Below are 18,836 nucleotides of genomic sequence, written 5' to 3' on the forward strand. Positions count from 1 at the left end.
GGTAGTTCATAAAATCAAGGGTCAGCAACCTTTGGGATGCAGTACCGAATGTGGTACCGGATGCGTTACCAGATGCATTACTGGATGCATTACCAGATACATTACTGGATGCGTTACCAGATGCCTTACTGGATGCGTTACCAGATGCATTACTGGATGCATTACCAGATGCATTACTGGATGCGTTACCAGATGCATTACTGGATGCATTACCAGATGCATTACTGGATGCGTTACCAGATGCATTACTGGATGCGTTACCTGATGCCTTACCAGATGCGTTACCAGATGCGTTACCAGATGCGTTACCAGATGCGATATCGGATGCGGTACAAGACGCGGACTGGTCCTCAGGACACATCTAGTACTGGTAATCGGACCCCGTACTGCTACCCTAACCTGGCACTGAACACACTACCAGATGCTGTACCAGACATGGCACCAGACTCAAACCGGGCCCGGGGGCACAAACCAATAGGGTTGGGGTACTAGCACTGGGTTAGGGTACTGGGTTAGGATACTGGCGCAGAGGGGTCCTTAACCAGACGTCAATATGTGACAAGTTGGGAGTGAGAATATGTTGGTCACAATCACTCCCATTTACACTCACACGCTGGGGCGCCGAAAAGGGGGGGTAAAGGTGGCTGATTCTAGGGGCCCAGACTGAGGGGGGCACAAAGGCCCCTAATGCAAATTTGCCACTGTGTTAGGGGCCCTATAAAAATACATTTTATGGGGCCCAAAATCCCTAGCGGCGCCCCTGCACTCACATACATGACCCCATCTGAAACTGCCTAACATGTTGTGTACTCTAATTAAGCAATGTTTTTACTCTTCATATTAAATGGTTAATTCATGTTAAAGGTATAATAAGAATGAGACTTTTGCTGTGCAATGGGATGAGTTTGCATTCCTTCTAAATTAGTTTTGTATGACTCTCAAATGATCAAATCCTTCTTATAAAGGTGTGTCTTTGACCGACCCTGTTATCTGTTACCCAGACCTCTAACAGATCTGAATAAAAGGAAAATCTCCCTTGGCAGATAAACACGGGTCACTTTGACGTCACGGACATAACTGATGGAAAGGCCAGCCGTGTGCCTCATCCTGGTTTCTATGGTTACAGCCACAGACGGTGCATAATATACCGTAATAAATGCAGCATGCACGTTGGATGAGAAGACAAAAATCCCAGAGGATTTGGGAGGGGTTTTTCTTTTTTCAGCAGCGTTATAGAGAGGTCCACCGCTGCTGTCGTTCAGTCAAGTGACAGTTTTGACTCTTGGATGGACACACAGCATCAATGCAGCCTTGCAAAGAGGCTTAGCTATAATCCTGAGACGTCACAGCTGTTTTTACTAGCCTGCTACTCGTTAATTTGCTACAAATCAGACTCTTTTGAGTTGCAGATCAAGAAAGTGACCTAACAGGGAAGGGCTTTTCAGCTGGTTCTCTTTCCTCTGTCTTTTTTTATTATTTCCTACTAAAGTGAGTCAATGAAATTAGACTCAGGGCATCAGCTATCTTCATTAAAGTTGTCAACCACCACTAAATTCATCACATAATCCAGAGCAAATTTTGCTTAGGACAGTTTGATACACACCAGCTCAGCCACAGATGCCCTGTATTGATTTTTACATCAAATTTTTGTTTGTTAAGACATCAGCTATAGTTCTGTTTGTTGTGGGTTGAGTCCACATTACTCCATAAAGTTGAGGACGCACACTGTGGACAGCAGTTATTTGCAGATGGAGGATTGTATGCTGCAAGATTCAAGGTGGGGCAAAGGTTAGCATCCTCGCCTCGCAGCGAGAAGGCTCTGGTTTGAATTCCAGCTGGAGTGTGGACATTTTACTCTTCCATACAATTCTGATTTTTTTAAACCTTTGAATTTTCATTCTGAATTTTTCAAACCCTTGAATTTTAATTCAGATTTTTTTAAATATTAAATTTTCATTCTGAACTTTTTGAACCATTGAATTTTTACTCTGAATATTTTAAATCATTGAATTTTCATTTCTGAATGTTTCAACCATTGAATATTCATTATTATTTTTAAAACCACTGAATTTTCATTCTGAATTTTTTAAACCATTGAATTTTCATTCTGAATTTTTTAAACTATTGAATTTTTACTGTGAATATTTTAATCCATTGAATGTTCATTTTTGAATGTTTAACCATTGAATATTCATTATTATGCTTTTTAAACCATTGAATTTCCATTCTGAATTTTTGAAACCATTTAATTTTCTTTCTGATTTTTTTAACCATAGATTTTCTATGGGCCAGAAATTAAAAAATAATAATAATAAATAAACAAATAAATAAAATGGAAAAAAAAGTTTTTTTTTTTTTTTTTTTTTTTACTAGAATATCTAGTCAATCTAAAATCACATTTATAACCAACCAATCATATCATGACACTGATGTGACTTCAGAGCCATGATTTGATTGGCTGACTATAAATGTGGAACAAAAATCTCCCAATGACAAGCATCACAATTGGATTTTGTTCATTTTATTTGTTCAGAATCCAAAGTTTCAAGTTCTTAATCAACATATTAATTTCTTATGTTTTGCCTTAAATGTTTACTGTACGTTGAGAGAAGTCTGTTTTACAGAAATACTGGGACCCTGACAAAACAGAATGAAGACTGTCAGAGATTTTAACCTATCTCAATCAATTAATAATTCAGACTTCTAAAGTTTGTGTGATCTGATTAACTGGACGTTTTATCTGGGAACTGAGTTTTAGTTTGACTGGATTGCCTGACAGTTTCATATGAAGCTGCCTGGTTCTAACTTCACACAGACGCTGTGTCTGCTGATTATATAATCAAGCTCTCCGTCCATTTTGAAATCCACTTTAAACTTCAAAGCTCTCTAAGTTACTCTCTGAGCAGAGGAGCCAACATCCCTGCTCCTTGAAAGACGACACTCCTGCAGCTTCAACATTATTAATCCCCACATGGAAGCCTGCTCAGTTCACTGCAGACACGAAACAAAAGGTGCTTTTACTTTCAGAGGCACATGTTTGCTTCATGCTAGTGAATATCAATGTTTGCACCAGTGACATTTTGTTAAAGGAATAAATGTCATAAATAAGATGTTAATCAGAAAATAATTTCCCTCCTGAGCCTGAGCTGTCACACATCCACGTGTTAAAACCCGATAACCCCGCAGAGAAAATGTCACCATCTCTGGGTTATCACTTTGCAAATTAATCGCAGAATAACAGGACAGCTGTTATCGTGCTTGTGGACCTTTTATGTTTATGAGATGAAACGTGGAAACACAGGTTGCAGCTTGTGGGCACCTGTACTGCAAAAGCTTTATATTAATAACTTTTCAAATAATTAAAAACTTACTCAAATGAAAATTGTGTTTTAGAATGGTTCTTGTGACATTTTTCACACATCATTCATACTTGGTGATGGCAAGCTACTACTGTAGCCACAGCTGCCCTGGGGCAGGCTGACTTGGCATCCGAGTTGGCATCTGCTCAAAACTACACGGCTGGATAGTGCCAATATTGGTCGCCATTTTTGTTTTAGTGTTGTTGGGGGTGTGAGGGGCTGTAGCTTGTGGGTGATGGATGATGGGAAGATGGGGAAGGCTTTCTTCATGCCAACAGTCCCATCCACAGTTAAGAGGTGAATTTTAAATGAACACTTGCTGCTCTGCAGAAACTATGTCCTTGAAAATGATGAAGGTTTTTTTGATTTTGGCCAAAGGTGGCTTGTCTGCGCTCCTGTCCTTGGTAGTGGCCCTCGCCTCTGGCTCATCTTGCACCCCCAGCTGTCCCAAGTTCCATCTTGGATGAAGGATTTGTCTGTACTCCTGTCCTTGGCTGTGGACCTCGCCTCTGGCTCATCTCACGCTCCAGATGTCCACCAGTTCCATCTGAATTAAAGGATTGTTTGTGCTCCTGTCCTTGGCTGTGGACCTCGCCTCTGGCTCATCTCACGCTCCAGATATCCCCCAGTTCCATTTGTATAGAAGAATTGTCTGTACTCCTGTCCTTGGCTGTGGACCTCGCCTCTGGCTCATCTCGCGCCCCAGATGTCCACCAGTTCCATCTGAATTAAAGGATTGTTTGTGCTCCTGTCCTTGGCTGTGGACCTCGCCTTTGGCTTGGCCGTGCACCTCCACCTGTCCCCCCAGTACCATCTGGATAAAGGATCGTCTGTGTTCCTGTCCTTGGCCGTGGAACTCGCCTCTGGCTCATTTCGCCCCCCCAAATGTCTCTGGATGTAGCCTATCTGCTACATTTTTCAAAAAATTAGTTGTAGAGTTAGATAAGCTAATTCTTCTTCAACAATCCTGGTACGTCGCCTGTTCGTCCTGGGAGAGGATCCCTCCTTCTTGTGGACATCCTTGAAGTTTCATCTTTTTTCCCCAAAATCAGTTTTTTTTTTAAATTTTTTCCTTACAAAGAAGGTCTAAGGGTAGAGATGCCCAGTTTAGTTTATTCTGTTTAGTTTAGCTTACTTTAGCATCAGCTATTGTTTATATTTTATGAGAGGGTTTCTGTTTTTTGAAAATTACTTGAGACTGTGTGAGCTATGCAAATAAAATTGAATAATAAAAAGACCACTGGGGACATTTTGAAAACAGATCAAAAGTTGATCAAAACGGGTCTCATCATTTGAATTCATAGATTTGTACCACAGGCAGAAGAGGCACTGAAATGATTGTTTCTCTGACATCTGGATGACCACCTTTGTGACCCAACAAGCACACAACTAAGTCCTGACTCACTTGAAAAATGCTACAGAGGAAGAAGCATATGTTTGCTGGATCTTTGACCTCTTTGGCACATCTTCAATTTGTAAAAGGCAGACTGTGACTTTACTGAACCCGAGACAGTGGCACTGGCATGGGTCAATCCCATCAGAAGAGCTTTGAGAGCCATAAAGACAACGCTCACTTCCAAGTTTGCTGCATCGAAGATACTTTCAAGTATAATGACTCCATAAAAAATTCTAATGAATCTTGATTACTCCCTGAAGCTTAAATATTACACGTCTGGTTTAGATCTTGCCAGTCATTAACTTTGAGATTTGCAACATTTGTGTGCACGGATGTGTGTGAGCATTAGTTTGTATGCGACGCAATGCTGTAGACGTCAGATAACTGAGCGCTGACGTCTCCGTGTGATGAGTCATGCTCCTTTTTCCCACTGCCGGCACCATTACACACACGTGGACACACACGCGCACGTCACTCGTCGTTATGCACAGATCTCCTGTCCTCAGGCTACCGAGCTGCATTTGTCCACTCACATCCCACCACAGCCGCAGCTCCACGACACCCCACCAGCACCAAGTTTGTTTGCTCACATGCACTGCCCCCTTTGTCTCCCAGAAAAGTGATACATCCAGCATGTCAACCTTCCTACACAAACCTGCATCACTCTTATCTGCGCTCATGTGTGCGATTGTGCGCTGGAGGGCACGCCGTGCGTCACAGTTCGAAACAGCTTTCCTTTTCCACAATGCCATCTGCTTCCATTCTGCTGCACTTACAAATGAGCTCAGATGAATGCAGTAAGTTCCCGATCAGCATGACAGTCTGCAGAAGCTTATGTTGGAAAGTTCTCTCTGGCTGACAGGTTGAGCTGTGCAAGAAATTAAATCATCACTGGAAATGGTGACAAGCTTCAAAGCAGCCGATTCCAAAACTCAGTGGTCCTGGAAGTTCAACAGAACCAGAAACCAAGTCTGTATTTGAGCAGGGGACAAGAAAAAATTGAAAGCAGCTTGAATATAAAGCAGGGGTTTGTGTTTTTTGGCCTGCAGAGTAAAGACTGATCCTCAAAAACAAGTTTTGGCCATGTTGTCTGACCACATCTGAAGGTCAGTTTACAGCCGTTCCGAACAGTCACTCTACAGCTTAAAACGCAAGCTTTCAAAGAAAGAGGAGACATAACAATTCTTCAGGCTGGGATAATAAAGCGTGGTTTCAGACAGTGGCTCCTCAGAGGCTTTCAGTATTGCCTTCATTGTCATATAAATAGACACTAAAGGAGTTGTGAAACAACTGCAGATACATGGGTAAGAGTGCATGCATGGATGCACTGTTAAAGTTTGATGCATTTAAAATATTTGCAATTTTTTAAAAATATATGCATAAATCCATGCCAGGTTCTTTTATGGGATGCTTTAGGATCATAGTGTTTAAGTGGTATGTAGATTCAGTTTAGTTTTAGATTTCTGGTTTTGTTTGTAAAATAGATGTTTAATATATTTTTAAAATTCTTTGCAGTTTTATTACATCATAAACTTTGACTCCTATTATGGAGTTGTTTATGGTGGCTCCCTTAATGTCCAAAAATTCAATTAAACAGTTGATCATGCATCTTCTTACTAGAAAAGCTAAAGAGGTAACTAACTCTTTAGACATAAATGCTTTAAACTAGCCTTTTATTTTGTCTCTGTGGTTCCAAGTTCAAGTTTAACAGCCCAAAAAAATACCCCTGTGAATTTTTACTGAGGGGTTTTTCCACCATATAAACAGTGTTTGGTGTTCTGGATGGGGAGGCAGCTGAGATTATCAAGTGGGCAGTTCCCCCAAGGTCTTTCTGAACTGTTTGTACAGGTGATAACCAAAGGAAGTAATTAAACTGCTCCCGGGCAGTTTATGAACAAGACAAAATCATAAATCACCAAATTTGCAATATTCAGTATATGCTTCAAAGTTACCAGTTCTGCTTTTTCTTTAAGACAATGATTGTGCTGCATCTAGTAACACTTTTCCGGGCTCTTAATCACAGTTTTTGTTGTGTTTTGACACACAAATTGATTAAGTCATGTGGAAACATTCACATTTCTGCATCAGCATAAGACGTTACTAATTACTTTTATTTTTTCTTTTGTAAAATTGTATCTATTGAAGGTTTAGAATCTTGCATTTTACAACAGATTAATTCAGATTAATCTGAGGCTCCAGATCAGAGCCAGATGTCACATCCATTGTGGTTCTCTTCTCTCTTGAAGAAAAGGTTTTCATTTTAAAAAATAACTTTAAATTTTAAAAGTAAAGTAAGCAAACATCACAAACTAAAACATTTTGACAAATATTTATGCTACAGAAAATCAGTCGGAGTTACAAAGTAAGCACATCCAGAATTTCTACTTATAGGGCGGATTTTGACAAGATAGAATTTCTGTTTTTACGCAAATTCAAGGGTTTTAAGTGCACCTTGTGGCTAAAACAATTCAATAAAAGTTTCTTGATTGGCTCTGATGTTAGAAATTTCTAGCTAATGAAAACCAAATATTGTAAAATAAACTTTTTTTCATTTGCTGCATGAAGAGGGTGTCTTTTATTTTGAAAGGAAATCATGTCTGCCAAAAGTTCTAAACTAGTTTATGTTTCAAAAACAAAAAGCTATTTTCTCCTTATGTTTATACATAAATACAAATCATGTCTTCTTTTTCTAAAGGCTGAAGTGAGACTTTGTGGCTGCTACTGGGTTATTGTTGGTGAGAAATCGACCCGAACGGCTTTTTAGGTGTTGAAGGTCGCAGACCCCTGAACTAACCACAGAAATGGGATTGTTCAAAGACAAAGAAGCATAAATAGATTAAAAATATACAACAAGCAAACCCTTTTTCTGCAGGTGGTCAGCTTTTATTAAACTCATTAAATTACTTTGCCAAATTTCCTTTTGGGACATCACACCCTTTCAATTTATATTTACAAATTATAATAACTATGAATATCCTTGCTTTCACAAAGCTCTCTATTTAGTTGTATGCAAGCTGGAGAAATGTATTGAATAATCAGTAGCAACTGATTCATGATATTAGCAGAGACACATGAAGCTCTAAAACTAATGCCTGAGATCATTTAAAAATATTTTTAAAAGTGGGCGTCTAATATTATGACAGTCCAACTTTTTATTTTCTTTTAGAGTTTAAATCTAACAAACCCTGAAGTTGGAAAAGAGAGCTTGTTAGAGACCCAAAAATCTTCCACTTTTTCATCTGTGCTGGATGTGGAAGTGAGATCGTCAACTTTAGACACTTCCAAAATCTGTCAGAAAGTCTTTGGTGGGTGTAGATTTTTTCATGGTCCCTAACAAGCCAAAGCTCTTCTCTGAAAGGATTTGGAAGAGCTTCTGGTTTAATTGTGGTAGACATCTGATATGGAGTCTAGCCAACCTGTAAAACATAACTGCAGATTTAAAATCGCAGGAAAGACAATATTGAGCAAATTTGGTAGGAATGGGGATGACAGAGGACCTAAATGAAGATGAAATAGACTTGTGGACGACACCTCAATCACTTAAATAATTTAAACTTCACAAAAAAGAAATACTAACTTAAACGTGAGCTAAAAAGCGAAGATGATGAAACAGCTAAAAATGTAAGTACTAACAAGCTGAATTCAATTAACTACTAATGGACAGAATTTATTGGCAACTTAAATTGTTTGGAAGTTAGAGAAGAAACTGAACAACACAAAACCTATTCTTAAAAATTAGCTATTTGGTCTACTTCATGCGTGAATATATTTCCAAGAAAAAAAAATTGTCAGTGCTTTTCTTTCCATTTAAGGTAATGCTAATCATGAGTCTACAAACTTTAACAGTGAAAGATTCATTTGAGCTTGTTTTCTACTGGCCAAAACTTAGGAGCCACAAAGTCTTATTTTAACGCAGCTGTACAGTCATTGCAATGTATTTTTTAATTAAAAAAAATATATGAATTATGCTTATTTTGTGGCTTTCTAGCATTTCTTCAACATGTGAAATTATTTTTTATCTTTAAGAGAAGCTCGTATAATTTATTTTCAAAATAAAAGACTTTCAAAAGACGCATTGTGCCAGACCGGATCATGATAGTGCAGCTCTGGATAAGCTCATAAGATAATATGTGCTTTTAAATAAATACAATTTAATAACTTTTACTTGAAAAAAAAATAGGGCCAGAAGTCATTTAAAAAAAAAACAAATTAATCGCAAGCCTGGAAAAAATTAATCACGATTAATCGCTATCATTTTTTCATAATTTCAGTATTTGCCTGCCACATATTATCTGCGAATAATCACAATATGAAATCACACTCAAAACTCTACATTTAGGATATTTATTTTTAATTCCTGCTGTCAATCAAATATAAAAAAAATCTGATTAATCGCACTTTTGTGTTGGGATAAATCAAGGTTAATTGCAGTTTTTACCAGGTAAAATGTATTTGTACAATACGGCACCAGACTATGGATCAGACAGCCCTAAAAAAAAACTTTTTTTTTTTCCTTTAGCCAGAGAGCCACAAGTGGCTCTGGAGCCGCAGGTTGCAGACCCTTGTGCTAAATAAGGCGCAGTCCTGGATGTATGACATGAAGAGGTGAACAAAAATGTTTTGCTTTTGCTCCCATCTGTCTAGGGCTAAACTCCACGCATTTGTTTCTGAAGTTTTTTACATGAATTGAGATTGTTCATTCACCTCTCAGGTGTGTCATATAAAGATACTGATTAGACAGCATGATCCTGGCACAGGTGTGTCCACAGCTCATCACAGTCAGTGCTGCATTCATATTTTTAAGTGTAAGTACAATAAATCTTTCCTTTTTGCTGTAGAAAGAAACTAATTTATGGTCAATTGTTAATTAATAAATATAAATGTAGTAGAAAATCCATCTATCTATCTATTTCCACTTATCCAGAGCAGAAATGCCCTGAATTTTTTTTTTTTTTATTTATTTTTTTTATTTTGATGATGACGTCCCTTTAAATATGAAAATGTTTAAAAAAATGTCATATTATGACACAATTTCTGATAATTAATCTTTAGATTTGCAAAAGAGTCCTCCAAATATAGTTGCTTTCTCTTTTAAATCATTTTCAGCCCATAAGTTGAAGGCTAAATCAGTAAACTTTAAAAAAAATAAATAAATAAAGATGTATTATTCCAAATATAAAAATAGTAAGAATTGTTGTTTGTTCTGTCCATATTTTATGACTATATTTTGTGCTTAGACTAAGGAATATTCATTTGTTGATGTTTGCTATCTGTTGTTTTTTGTTTATTGTTTTGACAAAGATGGAAAAAAAGTTAATCAGTAATTTTATTAATTGGGTGAAATGGGCAGACATGACAGAAATAGTAAGTTTTTCTTCTTTTTGTTCACTTTTTCATCGTCACAAAAAAGTTTGAATATCCTATTGCTTTTTTGTAACTATTTTGTTGTAAATAAATTAATAAATAACACATATGTGGAGTGAAGAATGAAAATGGAGAGCTACTCCATAATCATCACAGAAACCTGAGTTTGTGAAATTAAGTTTGAAGTGTACAAAGTTTGGTAAAGACAACAGTTGCGACATACTGTAAGGATTGAGCAAACGGGATTGAAATAAAGAAAACTTTTGTTCCGTTTTACTGAAAGGAATGCAAGAACATTCACCAATATTTTACTTTTTATTATTTAACTTTAATCGTCTAGATTGTGTGTTTTTAGTAATAAAGGAGGCTTCAAGAGCCTTACAGTGGGAAACATCCCAAATATGATTTTTACTCTTCAAAGTAAGTCAAAGAAATGTAAAAAGGTTACTGAGTGTAAAAGATGAACAAGGTAAAATGAGACAGAGTGACTAAGTGATATTTTTATCTGCATGTTCCCCGTGTTCAACATGAATGTGGGAAACAAGCCTTCAGTTTTTCTGCTGCCTCTGCCTGGAACTCTATCCAAACTCGTCTAAAATGGTCTGAACTGGCTTCATTTCTTCATTATTCTGGATTAGGACACCAATGGTAATCTTACTATAGGACATGTATTTTATTAAATCAGCTGTAAAAGTAATTCTCCACAGTTTAGCCCCCTCGTCCTCCAGTCACATGTTTTCTGCATTGATGTAGCATCACACATCTCTATCTTTACCGATTCAGTGTAGATCTATGGAGTCCTACAATCTTCAAGGTCTTTCTGGCTGCAGTTGCATCAAACACACTCAGTGTGTGTCCAAATTCAGGGTCAGTACTCTCTGAAGTGTGCGCTTAAAGAGTGACTGCGTCAGTGGGAGCTGTTTAACTCTATAGAACTAAACAAACGCTCAGAATTCAGCAAAAACGAAATAATTTCCATTTAATTTTACTGTTGAACAAAAGTAAACGGTTTTCACACTAAAGTTTCTCCATGCAAGAGAATTCTTGCTCAATATGATGAAGTTGAGCCTGATAAGGTCTGGTGAGGTGAAGTAATCCTACATTGTCACTGATCAGCGAGTTTATGAGGAAATATGTGACTAAAGCAGGTTTCTAAATAAAACTTTGTCCAGTTTATTTTAATTACATTTAAGTTTCTGTAACTGCTCAGGAATTTATCCCAGAGAATCCACTTCCTACCTATTTTCCCTCAAAACAAACAGGATAAAAGGGGGAGCTCCATGTTACAGTCGAGGCTGTTGATTTCATAGATAAGCCTAATCTGGGCGGTAGGAGAAGATGGTAAACACCCAGAGCGATTAGATGAAGGACACACACTCAGAAAAACAGTAGCATCAGAGGTAAAAACAGAGCGGTGGCGCCAGACGACCGATCCTATAGGTTTCACGAGTAAATCACAAATGTGCGCCGCCCAGATTTGAATTCTACATTTGTTTTTTATAGCTTAACGTGAACACGCCAAAAGCGGGACAGCTTGTGTGGCAGAGGCAAACAGAGAAGTGCATGCTTATTGGGAGTCGAGCCTGATCTTATCTGGAGCGTGCTACAGCTGTCAGTGCATGCCGACCTGCTTCTGTAGTGTGAGGTCTGGGTGTGGCGTTCTAGTCGCCCTGCTGTGCCTCTGCCGGGAAGGAGAAACACACACAGAAAAAGTTACAGTCAAACTTGTTTAGGTTTTCATGAGAACACGGCTCAGGTTTGAGCTGCTAACATCTGGAATCTCTCCCCGGCGAAAGAAGACCAAAACAGAAACATGTTTTTCATGCCGGTGTCACTTACAGCAGATTGTTTGCTTAAGTAATTTGTCGCTGCGAGGCGTCACCGCCACTGAGAAATTGTTCCGACTCATAATTGTGTTTTCCATTGAGGAATGTCTCCTCGGCGGTAAACAGAATACGTCTCAAAGGTCACATAATTCATTTGACCCTCTGCAGAGTGAGTCACTGCTCTCGGCACACACAGGGGACCTGCGAGGCTTTTCTGAGCGGTCGACACGGCGGTGGAGACGGGAGGAGAGCGAGTGCGCACCAAAGTGGGGGAAATCGACGCAGACAAGCGCAGCTGTGTGGCCAGTGAGTCACTCTACCTGTATACTGGGAAGTGCCTGCTGTAATGAGAAGCAGAACTGCCAGTTCTTGGCTGTGTCACGTTACACGGGGTGATAAGAAGAGACAATGGTTTACAAGAAGAGGAACAAAGAATGCACTCAGCACAAGTCATCAGCAAGTATTAATCACACAAAAAGCACTTCAAGTGAACTCTACATTTCTCTAAAGGGAGGTTTCTGGAGTATAATCGAACAAAGATCTCCTTATTCCAGGGAGAAGTGCTTGATCTGGTCAATCTGCCTGGGGGTCTTCTTCCACAGAGGCCACGCCCCTTAAAGACCCACTCAGATGGAAATTGTGTTTTTTGGTGTTTTTATTTTTCTCATTATGTAAGATGTAATAAATTACAAAATTGCATTTCAGAAAAAAAAACGCTGTTTGAAAAAAAAGCATATTTGTGATGAAATAATAAATACACCCAACCGCTCCATTCCGATGGATCAACTCTTATCGCCTTTTTTGTTGCAATGCTAATGTTAGCTTGGGGTTGTAAGCTAGTGGAAAAGAATGCAAACAAAGGGATGATGGGAGTTTTTTTTTTTTTTTTTTTTATAAATGAAGTTTAGCTTCTGATAAGCTCCTGCTGCTCTGCAGAAAATATGTCCTAAGAAACAACTTTTAAAAAAATATATTTTGGCTAAAAATGGCATAATTATAATTAAAAGACTTTTAATAACAGCTCAAAATGTAGACCTGTGAGTTCCTCTGCAGCTAAAACTCCCCTTCAGTACCAACAAACACAACACCTCTGCACAGTGAAAGTGCCGGAACAGGTTTTGTTAATGCAACTTTTGAATCCTGTAAAAAGTAGCAGTGAAGATGAAGTAAGAGCGCATCGACACAAGAGCTCTAGGGTGCAGATCAGAGTTTGTCGCTCTGGATTGTTTTAGGCAGATAAAAAAAAAATAAATAAAAAAAATAAAAAAAATCACACAAACTGTACTATGGACCAAAAAGGGATCTTTGATTCTCCGGGTGAGAGTCTTGGGGGTGTATTCAGACTGGACACATTTGGTACGCTTAAAGTGAACCAGAGTTAGTTTCCCCGGATAATCCGGAATAAATGTTCAGTCTGAATACAGCCAAGTGGACCCTGGTACTGGACCAGAAGCCCATCTGAATATAGACCAAATGCAAGGTTTGATGCAAACCAAATTTAACGGACTCGGTCCAGACCAGAAGACTTTTCTAGTCTGAATACACCCTTAGATAGCTTTTCAACCTTTGCAGCCACAGATCCATTCATACACTGGTGGCGGTTCTGCTGCCAAATACTGGCGCTAACCTTCCACTAGAAGCAATGTGGGGTTCAGTCTTTCCCAAGGACACTTCGACAAATGGGTGGGCAAGGGGGGAATCGAACCCACAATCTTCCAACCTGTAGTCGACCGCCCTACCACTGCACTACTTGTACTTGTTAGGGATAATACTGTTGCCAAACGAGCAGCTGTTATCACTGCATGATGTGATAGCTTGATCAGCTACTGTCCACTCTCAAGAGTGCAGTGTGAAAGCAATCCAACCCAAATCGGTTTAAACTACTTGTTCTGAAAATGCCTGAAGAGTTGGAATCTTTTTATTTACTGTTGCAATTGATTTTATGGATAATATATGTTTTTTTTACCTCTGTGAGTCTGATTTCAGAATGTTCATTACATTGATTTTTGCAATAGGTTCTAAATTTATGCAACGGCTTACTGAATGTGCTAAATTGTTTTAGGTTACCTGTACCTGCTTGACAGTTTTCCTTGTTTATTAATTAGAACATTATTATCTTTTTTTGCAACCAAAGTGCATGCTTTTATTAAGTGAAAAGTTGTTGCTCTTGAGCAGACATGGCACCGTTCTGTTGGAAAATCCCAAAGAGCCCCGTTGTTGCTCTGTGAATGCACCGGTGTGCGTGCCTCTGGCTCTGAGAAACATCGTTTTTCAGCTGCTCTCCCTGCTGGATATGGGTGTGCCTCAGCTGGCCGAGGGTTTCCACACTCGCCAACATCTGCAAGTGTGTCAACAAAGAGCTCAGTCGCAGGAAGATGTTTTTGCAGGGTTGTTATCTTCAGCGTATGTTTGATATAGTATGTCAAACATAGTCCAAGACCTCTGTTCCCAGACTCGTATAAACGCTTAAATCTGGTAAATGTGGTACAGACTGGATGGCTCCTTCACTCATGATGGTAGACTTTCTGGTGGTAGCTGTGCAGTACATGAAAACATACTTTCTACTGTAATGATTACTTTAAAACCATGCTAAAGTGAGGTTTGCTCTTCTATATGTGTCGCTGTCGTAAGGATGCTAAATTAATCGCCTCTACATTCACCTTTGTGACATCTGTAAGCATCAAAGCAACAGTTGTGCTCATCACCAGCCACTCCTGAGGGATTACACAATTACCATCAATCAACAGAAAGCTTTCAACAGCAATTTTTCCATAGAATGAAAGCTTCACTTGCTTGTCTAAATGTAAACGTAAGTGTGTTGTAATCAAGGTTCCTGCAGTTCCTCTTTCAGGGTCACGGGGTAATTCTACTCCTCCACTTCACAGCGTGAAGTCCTTCTTAAGAAGCAACCAGCCGTTAGATTTCTAGTATTTTGCAAAAAATAGCTAACAACTCCTTTTGTAAGGTGTATTTTTACAGATAGGATCACCAAGAAAAAAAAACACTGCAAGATTTTGTTGTATGAGCTAAACAAATCCAGTTCCCTTCTGCAAACTGTGTGAGATGTTGACCTAAATGCTTATGATGGCTTTACGGCTAGACTTATGAACCATTACCAAGATTAAAAGAAAAAGGATGTCTGAAGGAGTTTTCTCTGGATTTCTTATGTTTCTGTTCACTGTTGATTTATTTTAACTAGTGAGCCTTACAGAGAAACAGGAAGAATGGAACATGTGGCTAACAGCTTCTTTTGTCAATATTTAGGGGAAACATGGTGAATTTACCAATTTAATGGGATTACAGAAGCAGGAAGTACGGGGGGAAACAGGGACTGTGCATCTTCAATAACATCAGATTATTGACATTATTTAGAAATACTTTAGACAATGTATTTTAACTGATGTAAATCTAAGTTGCATTTGTTGGACTGTGAGAATGCATGAAATATGCATGTTTATTCACATAGTTTCTGCTGAGTGGCAGTAGTTCAAGAGAACTGTGGGAACCTCCACTTCCGATCATCCCTTAGTTTACCCTCTTTTCCGCTATCTTACAGCCCCCTACACCCCAGTCGAACATTAAAAGTTTTGTAACGTTCATGGATTTAATCATCTATGAGTGGAGGGGGGGATCTTGCCGTTGTAGATTCTATGTCTTACCAACAACTGCTTTTTTTTGTCTGCTCCTGATTCAAAACAATTTGTACAAACAAATACTAAGAAATCAAAATTTAAACTTAAATTCCTACATATATGTCCTCCATCATGAGAAAAATGCCACAAGAACATGTTAAAAACACAAAAAATCAAAGCAAAAAAAAAAAAAAAATTCTCGTACAACATCTAATCTGTTCATAACAGATTAATTCAAAACCAGTTTGACAACCTGATTGATGGCGTTTATATCTGGAGATTAGACTCTAATTTCTCCCAGTGGTGAAATGAGCTCTACCTTCACGTGGATCATATTCAAACACACCCTAAAAACTCAAACACCTTTCCAGACAGTGTCGTGTTTCAGTTGTGTGACAACTAGACAACACAAATTCTGCAAATTTTTACCTAAAGCTAATGTAAGCTACAACTTGCTGAAGGTGACTGTTAAAAAAAATCACTTTTTTTCAACAATAGTGACACTAGAGTTGTATACAGCTAAAGGAAGCAGTCTCCAGGAAGGAGATCCTAAGAAACTGTAAGATAATAATGACTTGGTCACTGGAGGTATCAAGTTTATGCCTCTGGGTTAGTGTCACTCAGCAGGAAACAGAAATGCTGCACTTCTCTGCTCCATGACAGTATGGATGAACCAGCTTTTTTTTTTCTTTTGAAACCCTTAGGGTTTTGGTTGATTTGCATTTTTTTGCAACGTGCTTTGAAAATTTTGGAAGCTGCCATCCATGTGTCACCAATCAAACATCAAACATTTTCTAGGACATAGTTTTTGCAGAGCAGCAGGTGTTCATCAGAAATTAGCCTCAGAGTTGTGGGTGGGACTGTAAGTAAGCCTCAGCTGATATCCCATCAACCCTTCCCGCTAGCTTATAGCCCCTCACAACTCCAAGCTAACATTAGCAGTGCAATAATAAAAAAGGCGGGTCATGTTGGAGCTATCCAGCCGTACATAAAATGAAGACATTAGTGGATCTATTTGTCTACATCTGATTGGAGCAAAGCTGGGAAACTTTTCATTTCACTTGCTACATCACAAAAGAGCTTTTTCAAACTGCATTTTTTTCATCTGCTCCTAATTCTTCCTGATTTGAACAAATAAATACTAAGAAATCTAGTTTTATTCTTAAATGTTGGTATATTTCCCCCATCATTTCGAGAATGCTACATAAACATGTTAAAAATAAACACCAAAAATGTAAAGCTGCATACAGTACAAGCATTAATCTGCTTGGAACAAACCAGTTTTTTTAAAACCAAGTTAATTTTTGACAAAACAGAAACAGTACTTCAGAGACTAAAAATGATCAGATTCAGAGGAACAACTATTAATCAGTGAATCATGTTTGAAGAGCTAGCGTGGAGCTTTGATTCCCGGCCTGGTGGTTCAAATAAGATGGTCTGCACAGCATACGACTCTAATCAGCTGCATCAAAACAATTATTAAGCCACCTCCTGTTGCCTCTTTCTCCACACACGACACCTCAGAGACTCTTCCTCCTCAACCCTTCGCATTTAAGAGTTCCACATAACAAACTGGACCTCGTACACAGCACTCAAAATGGGAAAAACCAGTTTGCAAACTGGAAAAAAATCATGTTGTCACCACTTAATGTTGCATTTTGTGTTATCAGTGCCCTGTATTGCAGTCTAAGCCATTAAAATGGAGGTGGGTCATAAATATAAGATTGCATGCTGCTGCTTTTTCAGGCTTTTACTGCTAGTTGATAATATTCCGGGTACACAGATGGGATTTTATGCTGCTTGTCTGTAAGTGGTAATTCAGTATTACATATCTGGCAAGACGCAGATGCGTTTTGCTTTTGTCTGGTTTTTATTGTAATATTTTGCCATGTTGGAAACCTACTTTCCACTGACAGTAAACACCTGGCTTCAGGTTGCTTTAATGCAGGGCTATCAAAGTAAAAGCTGCAGGCCACATGTGGCCAAGGAGCAACACGGAGTGGCCCAGAGCGCAATCACTATAACACAATGCTGATACAATGTTCTATATACCTTAAACATCAATGAGGAATTTCCCTCATGTGTTTAGTCTATGAGTGCAGACAAGTGGCTGTTTTTTTTTCTCTCCACCTCCACTGGTTTATTAGGAAACAATAAAAAAATGTCAATCAACGAATTAAGAAGAAAAGAGGCACTTATCTTTTAATCCTTCAAAATAAAAGTGGCACACAAACACACCTACCAGATCAAAAGAATAGCTACTATGTAAAAGGTCCTTACACTAACAACTGTTACCCAGAATCCAATGCAACAATCTGTTTATAACTGAATCAAAACATTTTGTAGGAGGGAAAAAAAATCTCTATATGGCCAAAAAAGCTTTGGGAGGACGTATTAGTCTATTTTTAATTTGCAAAATTTTCTTAGTTTAGGTTTTAAGCATCTGTTGAAAATCCCCAGAAGCAATATTGTTCTAAAATTGCTAAAAAAATTGCTAAAATTGTTCTAATATTGTTCTTTTTGGACAGTGGGAGTGTCCATTGTTTTTGGTAAGGTTTGCTGTTAGTTTTCATTGTTAAAAATATGTTATAGAGTAAGTATAAGTCAAAATAAATGCAACAAAAAAATATGCCATCCATCCATCCATCTTCTTGACCGCTTTGTCCCTTTCGGGGTCGCGGGGGTGCCGGAGCCTATCCCGACTACTGAAGGGCAAAGGCGGGGTACACCCTGGACAGGTCGCCAGTCTGTTGCAGGGCCTCAATCACACACACATCCACTCTCACATCCACACCTAGGGGCAATTTAGAGTCACCAATGAACCTATGAAGCATGTTTTTGGACGGTGGGAGGAAGCCGGAGTCCCCGGTGAAAACCCACGCATGCACGGGGAGAACATGCAAACTCCACACAGAAAGGTCCCAGCCGGGATTCGAACCGGGGCCTTCTCGCTGTGAGGCGAGAGCGCTAACCACTTGCGCCACCGTGCAGCCCCAAAAAAATATGTTTTTGCAAAAATGATAACTGCAATTCCTGTGCAGTTTAAAACCTTAAAGGCTGCACCTAGGATTTTCGTATTATGATTATTGACTACCATTAAGGACTTAAAAAAAAAAAAAACTTTTCCTTTATATGTTTTCTTTTGGAAGAAGAAGGTTAATAATTTTTCATTATACTGTTTCATCAACCGGTGAGAGAATGTGAGGCTTGGCAATTAAAAACACGCCCCATCCATTTTTAACTTGATATATTTGTGTTT

At 38.7% G+C, this 18,836-nt stretch overlaps 1 protein-coding gene across 4 annotated transcripts in view; it reads right to left on the reverse strand.

Moving 5' to 3' along the window:
- fkbp16 (FKBP prolyl isomerase 16) overlaps nt 1–18,836 on the reverse strand; it is a 37,645-nt gene that overhangs the window by 13,260 nt on the left and 5,549 nt on the right. The window lies entirely within an intron of this gene.

Source organism: Oryzias melastigma, linkage group LG6 (assembly GCF_002922805.2).
Source record: "Oryzias melastigma strain HK-1 linkage group LG6, ASM292280v2, whole genome shotgun sequence".
NCBI lineage: Eukaryota > Metazoa > Chordata > Actinopteri > Beloniformes > Adrianichthyidae > Oryzias > Oryzias melastigma.